Consider the following 13,111-nt stretch of genomic DNA (forward strand, 5'->3'; position numbering starts at 1 on the left):
GTGTATATGTATATATATACGTATATATATGTATATATATACGTATATATATGTATATATACGTATATATATGTATATATGTTTATATATATATACGTATATATAAGTATATATGTATATATATGTATATATATGTATATATATGTATATATACGTATATATATGTATATATGTTTGTATATATACGTATATATAAGTATATATGTATATATACGTATATATATATGGATATATGTATATATACGTATATGTGTGTATATATGTATATATACGTATATATGTGTGTATATATGTATATACATATACGTATATATATGGGTGTGTATATATATATGTATACGTATATATATGGGTGTGTATATATATGTATACGTATATATATGGGTGTGTATATATGTATATATACGTATATCTATGGGTGTGTATATATGTATATATACGTATATATATGCATATAACTTTACATATATACGTATATATATATATATGTGTGTATATATGTATTTATATATATCTATATGTATGTATATGTATGTATATCTATACAGCCATTAGTATACTATAAACAATGAATGCTAAGTCAAAGTAAATATAATGGATACACATTTACAGATATTCAGAACGTAAATAATGAACAGAGAACGTATTCTGTGCATTCCATGAAAAAAGAAAAGAAATAATATAAAAGAAGCAAACCTACTAATATTAAATCACACGTATTTACGTAGTATATACACATGTATACGTATGTGTATATATGTATCTATATATATATGTATTTATGTATATATATGTATATCTATACGTATATATATATATATATAATTTTTATATATATATAATTATTTATGTTTATCCTGTTTTATAGAAATTGTGGCATATACTCAGTAAATACGTGTGATTTAATATTAGTAGGTTTGCTTCTGTTATATTATTTCTTTTCTTTTTATCATGGAATGCACAGAATACGTTCTCTGTTCATTTTTTACGTTCTGAATATCTGTAAATGTGTATCCATTATATTTACTTTGACTTAGCATTCATTGTTTATAGTATACTAATGGCTGTATTTTCATTCATATTCAGAACATTTTTGTTTCTCAGTGTATTTCTGTAGATTATCAGGTTACTAATAACTACCCCACTCTCATTGATTAAATAATTGCTACAAGGAAGGCGAGGCTTGGAAAATCAACTCACAAAATGCGCTGGACTGTTGACCACAAAACTGCACAATCAATCGCTTTTTATACTTTGGTATGATCCCTTCTGACGATGAAAAAGTAAAGGCTTAAAGCATGGACCTCCTATGACTGCACAGAAAAATATCATAATCTGACAGATACATTGTTTGCCTTATCAGATCGATTATCGAGTGCGTATCAGTTTGAACTGATTTTACATGAAGGAAAAAGTATTGACTTGATGGAAACATTAGTAGATACTCTTGGTTTATACAGAAATACTTTCACTGTGATTAAAGTAAATTACATGATGACTATGTGCGTACACAAAATAGGAATGTGTAGAAAATTCTGCCGGAAAAAATAATTCTGCTTTCGAACCGTGCGAAGCTACTGATAGGTGCAAGGATTTTAGAAAATGACAACTAGGTGTGGAGGTGAGTAACATGATGTTTTTCCACATAGCATTTAAATTGTGCATGCTTCTATTCTCATGGAAACGACTAGTATCGAGAATCACAAAGGCGAACTGTCTGAAGAAATATAATATTAGAGTAGAAAATCTACAGTAATGTTTTATGTACTTTGAAAGTATACATATTCAGTAATTACATCGGAGTACATTAAGTTGTACTACTTGTAAAACATGAGCAGGGATGCAGAAATGTTCTGATGTAATAGGGGTGGAAGTTGGTAGAAAAAACGGCATATATGACGTGAGATATTTTATTTTGCACACCGATCAAGAGGAGAACTTAGCAGTTGATGCATCCGTCAAGATGCGACAAGAATACTTCTTGCGCTTGCAAATCCTAGCTATTAAGAGGTATTAGACAATTGCAGGTATGACAAGTTTTCTTGCGTTGTAAGACTCCGCTGTCTTTCTGGCTGAATTGCAGATATTATATATGATAATAGTGGGGGGTACCCGGCGTTTCCCGATGTTTGGAGGTGTGTCTGTTTAAAAATAACGTTGGCCGGGTGGTTGGAGGTGTAAACTGAAAAACGTTTCAGTAGGAAGGTAGGATTGAACCCCGAAGCCTTGACGCGAAGGTGGAAACGAAAGGGGAAAAAGCCAGGCACCTAACCATCTCGGCCACGAGAGGAGAGGAATGATAAGCATGTTAAGGCTTATAAAGTGAAATATACAGGTTCGAGGAAGTGGCATGATCTCTGACCTTGTTTTGCGCTGTAAGCCAGTTAGTTTTCCCCCGCGCCTCATCATTCGCTTTTCGAAGACGCGGCGAGCTGGTAAAAAGCGTGCAAATTAAATACACACGTTACCCCCGTTCTTAAGTCGTAGATATTACGATTATTACGTGATATAAAAAGTTTTAATAAGGAGCGAGTCGAGCGAGAAGGCTGACGAAAAAAGCCTTTTGCAGACATACACAAAAAGCGAACATACATACATACATATATACATACATACAACCATTTTATAACTATATATAGATGATACGAAATTCATTACATAAGAAGAAAACTAAGATATAGAATTATCTGTTTGCTGGAGAATAGTAAGTGTATTAAGTTCCGTGCTATCCGTACTGTAGTTGTAGAAGTTGCGATTTAACAGGTCACGGATATGTGTAACTATAAGTTTAACTATGTAAAAACATGTAATAAAACTATAAAATTATTTAGAAAGAAAATGAGCTATAAGCATTAATTATGTTGACTCAATATTTTCCTTTATGTAAATTTTGTTTTCGCTACGCTACGTCGGGAATAAAACTACTTATTCTTCTCAGTAAAATGTATGCCTTTGAAGTTCACGTGTCAAAATAAAAACATATTTTAAATATTCATAATTCTCTTCAGATAAAAGTCATTTTGCTGGGAAGAAAAGCAGTTTCGTACTTCAAACGTAAATTATTTTAAGCAATTAGCTTTATGTTATAATTTTAATTTCAAAATGAGTTCTTGGTTTGATGATTTTTGTTTTTGATATATTAACCCCTTTGGGTAATTTATTATTTTAAGTTTTAAAACATGTATACATATTAAAACTTAAATATATTTTGTAAGTAAATATACTGCAAATTAATGTTCTATGAGATGGAAATGGCATGTAACATTGGCGGGTGCTATTATACGCAAAGTAGAATTGAGAATGTAAAATACAACACTCTCTTACATTGCAAAATGAACGGCTTACGATCAGGTTTTCTTTAAGTTTAAATACACACAGATTTGTTAAACTTAACTTGGAACTCTGCAGAAATGTTAGGGAGAGGTTAGTTTCATTAATTCACTATACTGATAAAAATATTGTTTGGATGATAAGTATTACATACTGAGGTAAAAGCTATTTTAAGGTAAGCAGCGTATATTGATTCAAATATTATTTCGAAAATATACATAGCATAGTTACGCGAATGCCTTTTCAAAGGAAGTACTTACAAACAGAATATTTTTTTATAAAACTTGTAATCGTTTAAGCTATTTTGTTAAGTTTACGTTTTTTTTTTTTTTAGTTTCTGTGCAATCTTACTAAAGGAATACGAACATCTTCTGGAGCTGCACGTCTTTTGATTACAATGTAATAATTAATAAAATGATATTTGTGCTCACCATATTTTATAAAATATACCGTATTTTTATGTAATGTTGAACACACATCTTTCATATGAAATTTACATTTTATATACTCGTTACTGTTTTTAGTGAGCATTAGATTTATGCACCAATTTTGAAGAAAAAGAAAATTCGACTTTAGCCGAACATTTCAAAGAAATATAAGATGCGGGGCTTCATTGGTTACAAGATTGGTCATGTAGCTCTTGTTAATAGTGAAGAGAACGGAATAATTAGCTAAAGTGGAAACTTTTCTTTTCCGTGATCTAAATTATCGATTTCTATGTATAATAAAATAAACGTAGTTCAACGTTGACTATGATCGATATTTTGTCTAAGTTTGGTGTCGCTTTGTTGAGCGTTATAGAATCTATGCTGTACACAAACAAACACAATGCCAAACGAAAATGCAGAAATCATAACCTTCCTTGGAGAAGGAAACCAACAGTCAGAAAAATTCAATTATTTACTGAAAGTGAACTAAATTTGTACCATAAAGCAATTCGCTGCATACGTGCAGTATAAAAAGAATTAAAACGGAAGCGTGATTCGTTATATATGCCTCGCTGTTGGTCGTTAATCACAAGTTCGCACTTGCCTTGAACTTGTATTTTTTTTCTGATACTGCTTCATCCCTCACTCTCTCACTCTCCTTCTTTCTCGTCCGACCGATTAAGCCAATCCCTTTAATCTACCTGTGGACAGGTGTCATGGAAACCAACTCCTTATTAAACTTTTTTCATATATCATACGTCAGCCGCACTGGCGATTTGACTGACAACCGCCCAGAAGCTATTATGTCTCCAAAGCTTAATATCTACTCAACTTGTAACTCAGCAGTCCAGTCTAACGCAAGGCAGTTAATTTCTAGTTTAGATAAGGATAAAATGTGAGAATATGTCACAAGTTGGGAAAATCAACCTCGCACACTAAACAAACAAAAAATGCATATATTAAATGAACCATTATGTATATTTGTAACAATGCATGCCCCCCAGTATATAAGACAAACTAAAAATACTACACTACACTTCAACAAGAGAAGGTGATGTTTGGGAAGATAGGTATTTTACTATACTCCCTAAAAAATGTTTATATCTGGGGGGATGGTATCATGACAAACCAACACATAGTAAACTTACCTCTCCAGTAAAGAGCACGTCACTGCTGCGGTATGGTATCCTGTAACAGAACATATACGACACTTGCACTTCGATTATTCAACATTTCAAGATAGCATATTATTCTGAAGTAGGATAGAAAGATGAACTGGACAGTAACATATATTGTTTTGGCATAACGATTCATAGGAACAGACGTTAGATACATGTATACTTAATCGCACGTGCTTAGCTAAGATAGATACAGCGATAGGAAGATACTGAGACAGATGCATCAATTTAGCTTTAATAGATAGTTATAGTGTTATTTTATTCCAAAGCAAGGGAGATAAAGATTCTAATTCTGAATAAACAACATATGTAAATATTTTCTGCCTGTTTGACGTCATGTATGTAGCAAAATGAGAAACGATAATATGTAAATTAGGATTGATTTGGTTGATTGCTACGTAAGGCATAAGTATTATGCAATAGGATTTTTCTTTGGACAATAGAAAACTACGTGTTTTGACTGTGGCAGAAGGTAATTTGGTGTATTGAACTGAGAGATAATTGCTATATTTAATCTAAACCAGCATAGATCGCAGTTGAACTTTGGATAATTTCTCCCAGCCTCCACACGTGGAGTTGTTTCGGCTGGGTATCTATGTAGTATGAGGAACGAACAACATCCCGCACGGATTTTACATACAAAATCGTGTTGATGTTTGTATTTTTTTAATAAATGTCGTAAACCGGACATCGAGAAGAGTGGCGAAGTGAAAAGATGATTTAGACCTTGAGAACCAGATGATGTGCAAAATCCAATCCTTGGACCCCATCATTAAAATAGGGATCACATAGAACGTAGGATGACAGTCTAAGCTTTATTGTATTACGTTTGTACATTTTTTGGTTTATTTTGTCTTGTCGCGGCCTATCGTTGTATGATCTTATAGTGAAAATACATAGTGCGTGTTGAATATTTTCTTGAATATATCTGGAGAAAATCTACATTTCTTTTTACTAATAAGTAACTCGTTATCAGTGTCAAAAAAACTTCCTAGTATAGATTAATTTCTAGTTAATGAAAACTAATATTGTGAGTGATAGAAAATTAGGTAATTAATAAACACACTTTTGCTATTAGGTTTTATCTTTTCATATGAGCATTGATAATGCATATTATTTGAATAGTTTTGACTACTATTATTTTTTCAGCGTATACTCACAAGGTAATGTTCGATATTTTTCACAAGTAAATTTTCAAACTCGTAATTATTTGTGCCCCAGAATTTCAACCCAAACTATTCACGTAGTTAGGAAAATAAAATTATTGAAAAGACTCGTGGCGTGACGAATAAAATACTAAGTAAAATCTAGTTCTAACTAACACCTTTCTAGATATTGAAGGTTTAATCCTGAGTGCAGCGGTACTACAAATATAATGGTGATTTTTTTAAATTTCTACTCAGTTATCTGAAAGTGTTCATTAGAAATTCCGTCTAAATTTCGGCGTTTGACAGAAAGGTTTCCGACTTATATAAGATTCAATTTTAGAAATTCAGAGATTACATCGACTCAAGCGTTTAGAGAATAACAACCGAGATGAAAGCAGTAGCCCGAATAATCCAATCACACGCATTTGGACTACAATAATCTAAATATTAATTTGCTTGATCGTATGACGAGTGTCACAAAAAACATCATCATCGAAAACATTAATTAAAACATCATCATCGAAACATTAATTAATGAGAACATTTTATAATTGTTCTTTTTTCTAGCATATCATTAAAACCATTTCCTCTACAAACATTTAAAAATATACGGCTGCAATTTTATTATATCATTACACAATGTCAAGTTGAGAGGACATTGCACCTTCTTTTAATATAGACGCCATTCCTTTATTATTCATATGAAAAATATTCAGAAAAAAATGCAAAACAAATCTGTGTTGGGGCATTGAAAAATCTGAATTTTTCAACCCAATTCCTTTTATCTTTAAGAAGTTAAATAACAATTTGCTAAAAATGTTTTACATTCGTTTTTATTTATTTATTTTTTAATCGTTTTATTAAAAATGTGCTTATAATGTTTTCATTTAATTATTTACCTTGAAAAAAAATGAAAATATTTTAAGCCTGCACCAAAATTTAAAGGCTACTTGTAATGAACAAGCTTTTTTCGATAACATCCCGCCTGTGGAACACTATACAACAATTCTTCTTTCCTGCTGACTTCAATATAGTCGTTTGCAACTCCAATGCAAAAAAGCGTTTTTTGAGCCGTCATCTTAAATAATGAAATTATACTCGATTTTTACTATTACCATCAATAAGCTGTGGTTTCAGTGAACACCTAATGCTCAGTAAACCTTATACTCGAGTGGCCCTCAGGCTTTTTATAAGTAGTGACTCCTTTGTAAAAATGATAAACAAATGAATATGTGCGTGCTATAATGTGTGTTTGTATGAATATCGTTTTTCGTCATAAGGCGTAAGTGTATTATTGTGTGTCTGGTAGGTAAAGATTGATTGCCAAAATTGCAACAGAATATTGGTGGTATTGTCATTGATTATTTTTCGATTGTTTTCCTTTTATCTTAAATAATTAGTCACCGATTTGCTGTTTTTAGGGGTCCTAAAATCATTTTGCTCGAAGGGACGTAGATAAAATCATAGTCAAGCGATCGCTAGTTTTTTTTTTCTCTGTGAGCCATTTTTGTGTGAACAGTTGTAATTTCCTTTTAGTATGAATTTAGTCGGGGCTTAAAATACATGCAATGAAGAGTTTGTTTTTCTTTGTAATAGCGAATCAGATCACCTAATTAGACAATAGTCCTAAGGTGATAAACCATGCAAATCAAAAATTATAAAGTCTGAATATTACAATCTCAGGTTAACGTGTTAGTTATTTCACGGATCTATGTAAAACGTGAAGTTTAAGTAACGTAAATTAAATTATTGGGACAACTGTTCTCATCTAGATTTTTTTAATGCTCTGGGGTAACACGCTCTCGTTCCGTCAGCCATGACAACGTAGAAGTCGGAAGCAATGTACAATTGTATTCTTAGTATCGCCCACACTAAGAAGTTAACTTTCCTTCACAGGAGAGTGCCACTGAAAATAGAATTTTACTTATCGTTTTCTATTACGCACTGTTCTTTGAGAGAGCAAGATTCTCGGCCTCAACAAGGCGACTACAGTAGTGTATATAATTCTAATAATACATAATATCAATCCTTATCTAAAAAATACGGAAACACTAATCTTACTCGCGAACAAGGTGTCATGGAACAATACCTTTAATTATCTCTTTATAAATCATTTCTTAGCAACTTAGTTTACAATTACTCACATGCTTCAATGTAGGTTGCTCGGGACACACACGTCAAGCTTAAGAGAACACATTTGATTTTTAGCAGGACAAAAAGCAAAAACTCAGATTTCTTATATTTTCATGAACACATAATCTTAGGCAGAGGCATTTTCGCCTGTAAGCGATCAAGACAAGCAAATCAAATATTATTATACATACGTTTCGCAGGGTATTTGTACGTGTTGTTTTTTTCATAGTTGATTTCCTCGTGGTTCATGAGTGGTCATTATAACTTCGTGGTTGTTAACCTCACGCCTTCTTTTTTTATCTAGACTAACAAACTACTTGTGCATGAAAATACAATGACGACAGAAATTGCCAAGATTTTATTTAGAGGGAAAGAGTTGGCTCATGGGGAGGAGAGACAAATATGTAATTAATTATTTCATGTCATGTTTTTGAAACTTAAGGATAATAATTGAGAGGCGCAGACTGCAGATATCAATGTGCAAGTCGCTTAGATTCCGTGTATATTGTCAGTATCGCCCCCAACCAAATACTTGCCGGAAATTCCGTTCTCCCGTTAAACACGTGACAAATTGTCCATCGTCATATCGTCAGCATGCATCTTTAGCGCGTGTTGTATAGGGATCTAACGTTTAACACGCTGAAGGAATAACTCCGCTTGCAGTTTAGTCTACATCTATTTGCCGTTAAATTATGTTGGCATGTGTTAATGTAACGTCCCTATCTCTCTCTCTCTCTCTCTCTATATATATATATATATATATATATATATATATATATATATCAACGATGGAGCAAATACGTAAACTAGGTGGATAATAAAGAAGTAAGAAAAACTACACAATATCATATAACATGGCGATGAAAGGAAGAAGAAATGTAAATAATAAAATAGGTACTATAATAAGAACGTAAAAATTGATATCTCTAAAAATGTTACAAAATAATTGATAAGAAAATAAATTAAGTAATATAATTAATAAGAGTGCAGTTAAACTTTCATTCTCAACCACTCCTAATCTATGTAAAACTATTATAGTTCTAATTATAGTTAAATCAACAAAATAGTGAATAATAATAATACAATTGAATCAGGTGAATTAAATAATTAAGGAAAATGTAACTGTAGAATACCCAACGAATGTCCATGCTTAATTTTTGAAATTTTATACAAATATGAAGTGAAGGTGAATAATAGTAAAAACAAAATCTACCTAGGGGAACGGAATATTATTATAAAAACAGATAAAGAAAACATATTGCATCATTTAACATTAGACCAGAGTAGAAACCAAATCGAGATGAGAATAAGAATAGTAATAAGGATAGGGCAAGAATAAATATGAAAAATAAGAAGATAAAAACGACTGCATTCGGTGATTGGGTTAGGCAAGTAGGTAGGAATAAAACTCGATTTTTAATTAAAATGGTTAATAATAGATGAAGCTATAAAATATAAACCGAGTAAATGAATAAGATGTAATCTGTGTTTACTTGAGTCCTAACACATAACGAATTCTAAAATGAAATTTAAAACAAAAATTTGAATGCTATACAAAGCTGTCTTTATAAAAGTTAATTTTATACTCTAGCGCCTAAAACCTGATTAAATTAACATATTTAAAAATAATAATAAAGAGCTATGTAAAGAGTGAAGTATAAGTGCGAAAAGAGAATGTTAAATTTAATACGAGGATCTAAATATGATACAATAAATAAATTAATAAGTCAGCAACTTAACATATCGAAACTTAAGTAATTATAACCTAAATGAGGGAAATAGAATTACATTTAAATTAAATAGTCGTTATTGTTAATAAACCACCACCTGTGAAAGTTTAATATCATAAGGAAAAAAGGGGGAATAATCAAACATTAAGTATTATTGCAAGATATGGACACAGACAGAGTATGATGAATATGATATGAAATAAATCAAGATATAAATTTGAAACAAACTTAGTGGGAAATTTAACTTAGAATAATATAATCGGGGTAATGTTAGAACTATTTTTTTTAAATAAAGCAAAAAGCGATAAATAAAAAAATACCAAGGTCAATATATTAAAGCAGGAATACATGTAATTTTGATTAAACTATGAATCGACAAATATTGGCAAAACAGAGTAATCTCCCTTACACCGAATCACTATTATGAATGATAATGAATAGTAAAGATAAAAAAATTAAAATTAAAATACTTACATAAAGATAAGACTTGAGACGATAAATTTAAAATTTAAGTACTTGACATAAGCAACATAGGGTAAAGATAAATGGTAATTAATATTATTTAAATAACCAAACAACATGTAAATATTACGGCATATTGAGAAAAGAATAATTGAACATATACATAGAAACAAGAATTTGAATGTGCAGATCCAACTCTGGGGAATAAATCAATAAAATCAATAAATATTGAGGAGGAAAAAATAATTATAAAATCTTAACATTAAAAGATTAAATGAATATAAAAATAGGAAATTGTTGAAGTATTATATAAAAGGTAGAAATAGCAAGACAATCGAAATAAAAAAAATACATAAAATTATAGCATGGAAGTGAGTCCTACTGTTTGCTCCCTTAAAATAGGAATTATAAAGATATTCCTATATGCATAATAAATGTCTCTCTGTCTGAGGAGTAGCTACTTTTGGAATATTTTTAAATGATATAATATTTCAATTTGTCCAAACTATTTGGAAACAATTGTAACACACAAGGTAATACACGATATGATGTACTGATGTACTGATTTTGCGATAATATTATATATTACATCTCTCTCTATCTCCCTATATATATATATATATATATATATATATATATATATATATACAGGGCTCAATCACATTGACACTAGTTCACGCCAGATCACCGAAGTTTAGCAACGTTGAGCCTGGCAAATACAAGTTGGGTGACCATTTGGGAAGGTTAGGCGCTGTATGTACTGGGCCGAGTGGTATAAATTTTCATGTTGGTATCTGGAGACGTATTAATTCGGTCTACTCTATACTCTAATATGTGGTAGTTTTCTGCACCGATGGAGGTTAGAAGTTATTTCAAAAAGTGTTGATAGTTCTAACATATCCTTCACTGCCATTAACAAATCATCTGTGTTGATTTCTGATATAATATATATATATATATATATATACCTCGTGTCAGAATTATATGCAAATGGATATTTTCGTTCTAACTCCGATAGTTTTCGATGAAAATTTGTGAAATTTAGCACGTTATATTGCAACACTAACATAAGCGCAGATCTAAAATTTTAAGCTAATCTGCACAGTAATAAAAATTGGCAGCAATTTTAGTGATTTGCATTTTTTTCAGCGTGCCAACTTTATATGCAAACACATGCTAAAATATAGATTATCGAAACATTGATTATTCTAGGAATTTGTCTATTGAGAACAAAAATATCAAAGAACCAACAGCTTCAATATGTTTTCATAGCACAATCAATATCTTATATAATTGCCATTTTTATTGGCAAGAGCAAAACGCCTTTGGTCCATTGAAGATTTCAAAATTTCGATTTCATCTGATGAAATGTCTTTGGCAGCAGTCAGAATAGAATTCCAGAGGTCATCCTTGGAGCTGTACTGCCTTCCTCCTGAGTAAATATTTTGTTACAAGATTCTGCACAGATTTTCGATGGGATTTAAATGTGGAGAACAGGCTGGCCATCGCATTATTATCTAATGTCTGGGAAAAAATCTCTCCAAATATTCAGTGGCTATTCTTGCAGAATTAGACGGTGCATTATCATGTATTAATACCATCTTTTTCCGGAATGCCAAATTCTTCTTGTGCCAGGGTCCCAAGTGTTCCTTAATGAAGTCAATGCAGAGTTTGACGATAATTTTCACTCCATCTGCGACTCTGGATGGTCCTACCAGCTCATTGTCCATGATTGCAGCCCAGAACATCACACCACTCCCTCCTTGTTGACGACTGATCCTTAGACCCGTTCTTTATCCTGCGCTCCATTATTCCACTACTCCATGTTATGTTATCTTCTTCCTATCTATATACGGCTGCCTCTTCCTCTCTATAATGCGTTTGATCGTCAGTCACTATAGTCGTTCATTTCTTCCTTTCTATAAAGCGACCTCCTTCGTAATCTTTAATTTGCTACCCTCCTTCCTCTGTATAATGTTCCGCCTTCTTACTCTTTTTTAATTCTTTATCGTTTTCGTCTTTGTTTTACCCTCTACATTTCTGTTTATTTTCCGCCATTTTCTCCTCTTTTTTCTGGGCTTCTCACACTTTGTCGCTTCTTTTTCTTTGCTGTATTTTCCGCAGTGTGTTACTCCTTTCCACTCTCAGTGAGCTTCCCATCAATATCCTATTGCCCTTTCTCGTTCTCTCTCTAAGGCCAATATATATATATATATATATATATATATATATATATATATGTGTATGTGTGTATGTATGTATGTATGTATGTATGCATGCGTGTGTGCAATCTCCTGTCCAATAACTCTTCTGATCCCACCCTGCGTTTTGGACGAATCTGACAGAAGCCAAGTGGTTGTCAAGCGTAACCAACCAGTGTTGTTTTCCAGTTGATACCAAACAGCCATGGTCACGTTTAGCAGAACAAACAATAATTAAAATGTTTTACTTGAAGGGCGTGGTGGGGAAAGGTTTTACGATCAATCGACCGAGAGGAGAAAAGATGGTGGACCGTATTGTGAGTACAATAATGCAACTATAATATTCTGGCGGGAAACGCACGCTGCGCTGATTGAATAATTAGAGAACCGGATTAATTTATCAAAAGAATTCACATGCATTAGTGAATTTACATTATATACAGATATATGTCGATTGCACGAAAACACACTGTTAGGCCGGGTTAAAATGTATTCTGAAGT

The 13,111-nt window shown here is 31.8% G+C and overlaps 1 long non-coding RNA gene across 3 annotated transcripts in view; it reads right to left on the reverse strand.

The window, feature by feature from the left end:
• Positions 1-13,111, reverse strand: part of LOC145247912 (uncharacterized) — a 348,143-nt gene that overhangs the window by 181,387 nt on the left and 153,645 nt on the right. Inside the window, exon 7 of one of the 3 annotated variants that reach the window (XR_013863298.1) lies at positions 4,905-4,946. The exons of the other annotated variants lie outside the window; for them this stretch is intronic. This is a non-coding gene — a long non-coding RNA (uncharacterized LOC145247912). Of the gene's footprint in view, positions 1-4,904; positions 4,947-13,111 lie in introns of those variants that run through there. 3 annotated transcript variants of the gene reach the window in all.

Source organism: Euprymna scolopes, chromosome 26 (assembly GCF_053919585.1).
Source record: "Euprymna scolopes isolate OS-2025 chromosome 26, ASM5391958v1, whole genome shotgun sequence".
Classification (NCBI taxonomy): Eukaryota; Metazoa; Mollusca; class Cephalopoda; order Sepiida; family Sepiolidae; genus Euprymna; species Euprymna scolopes.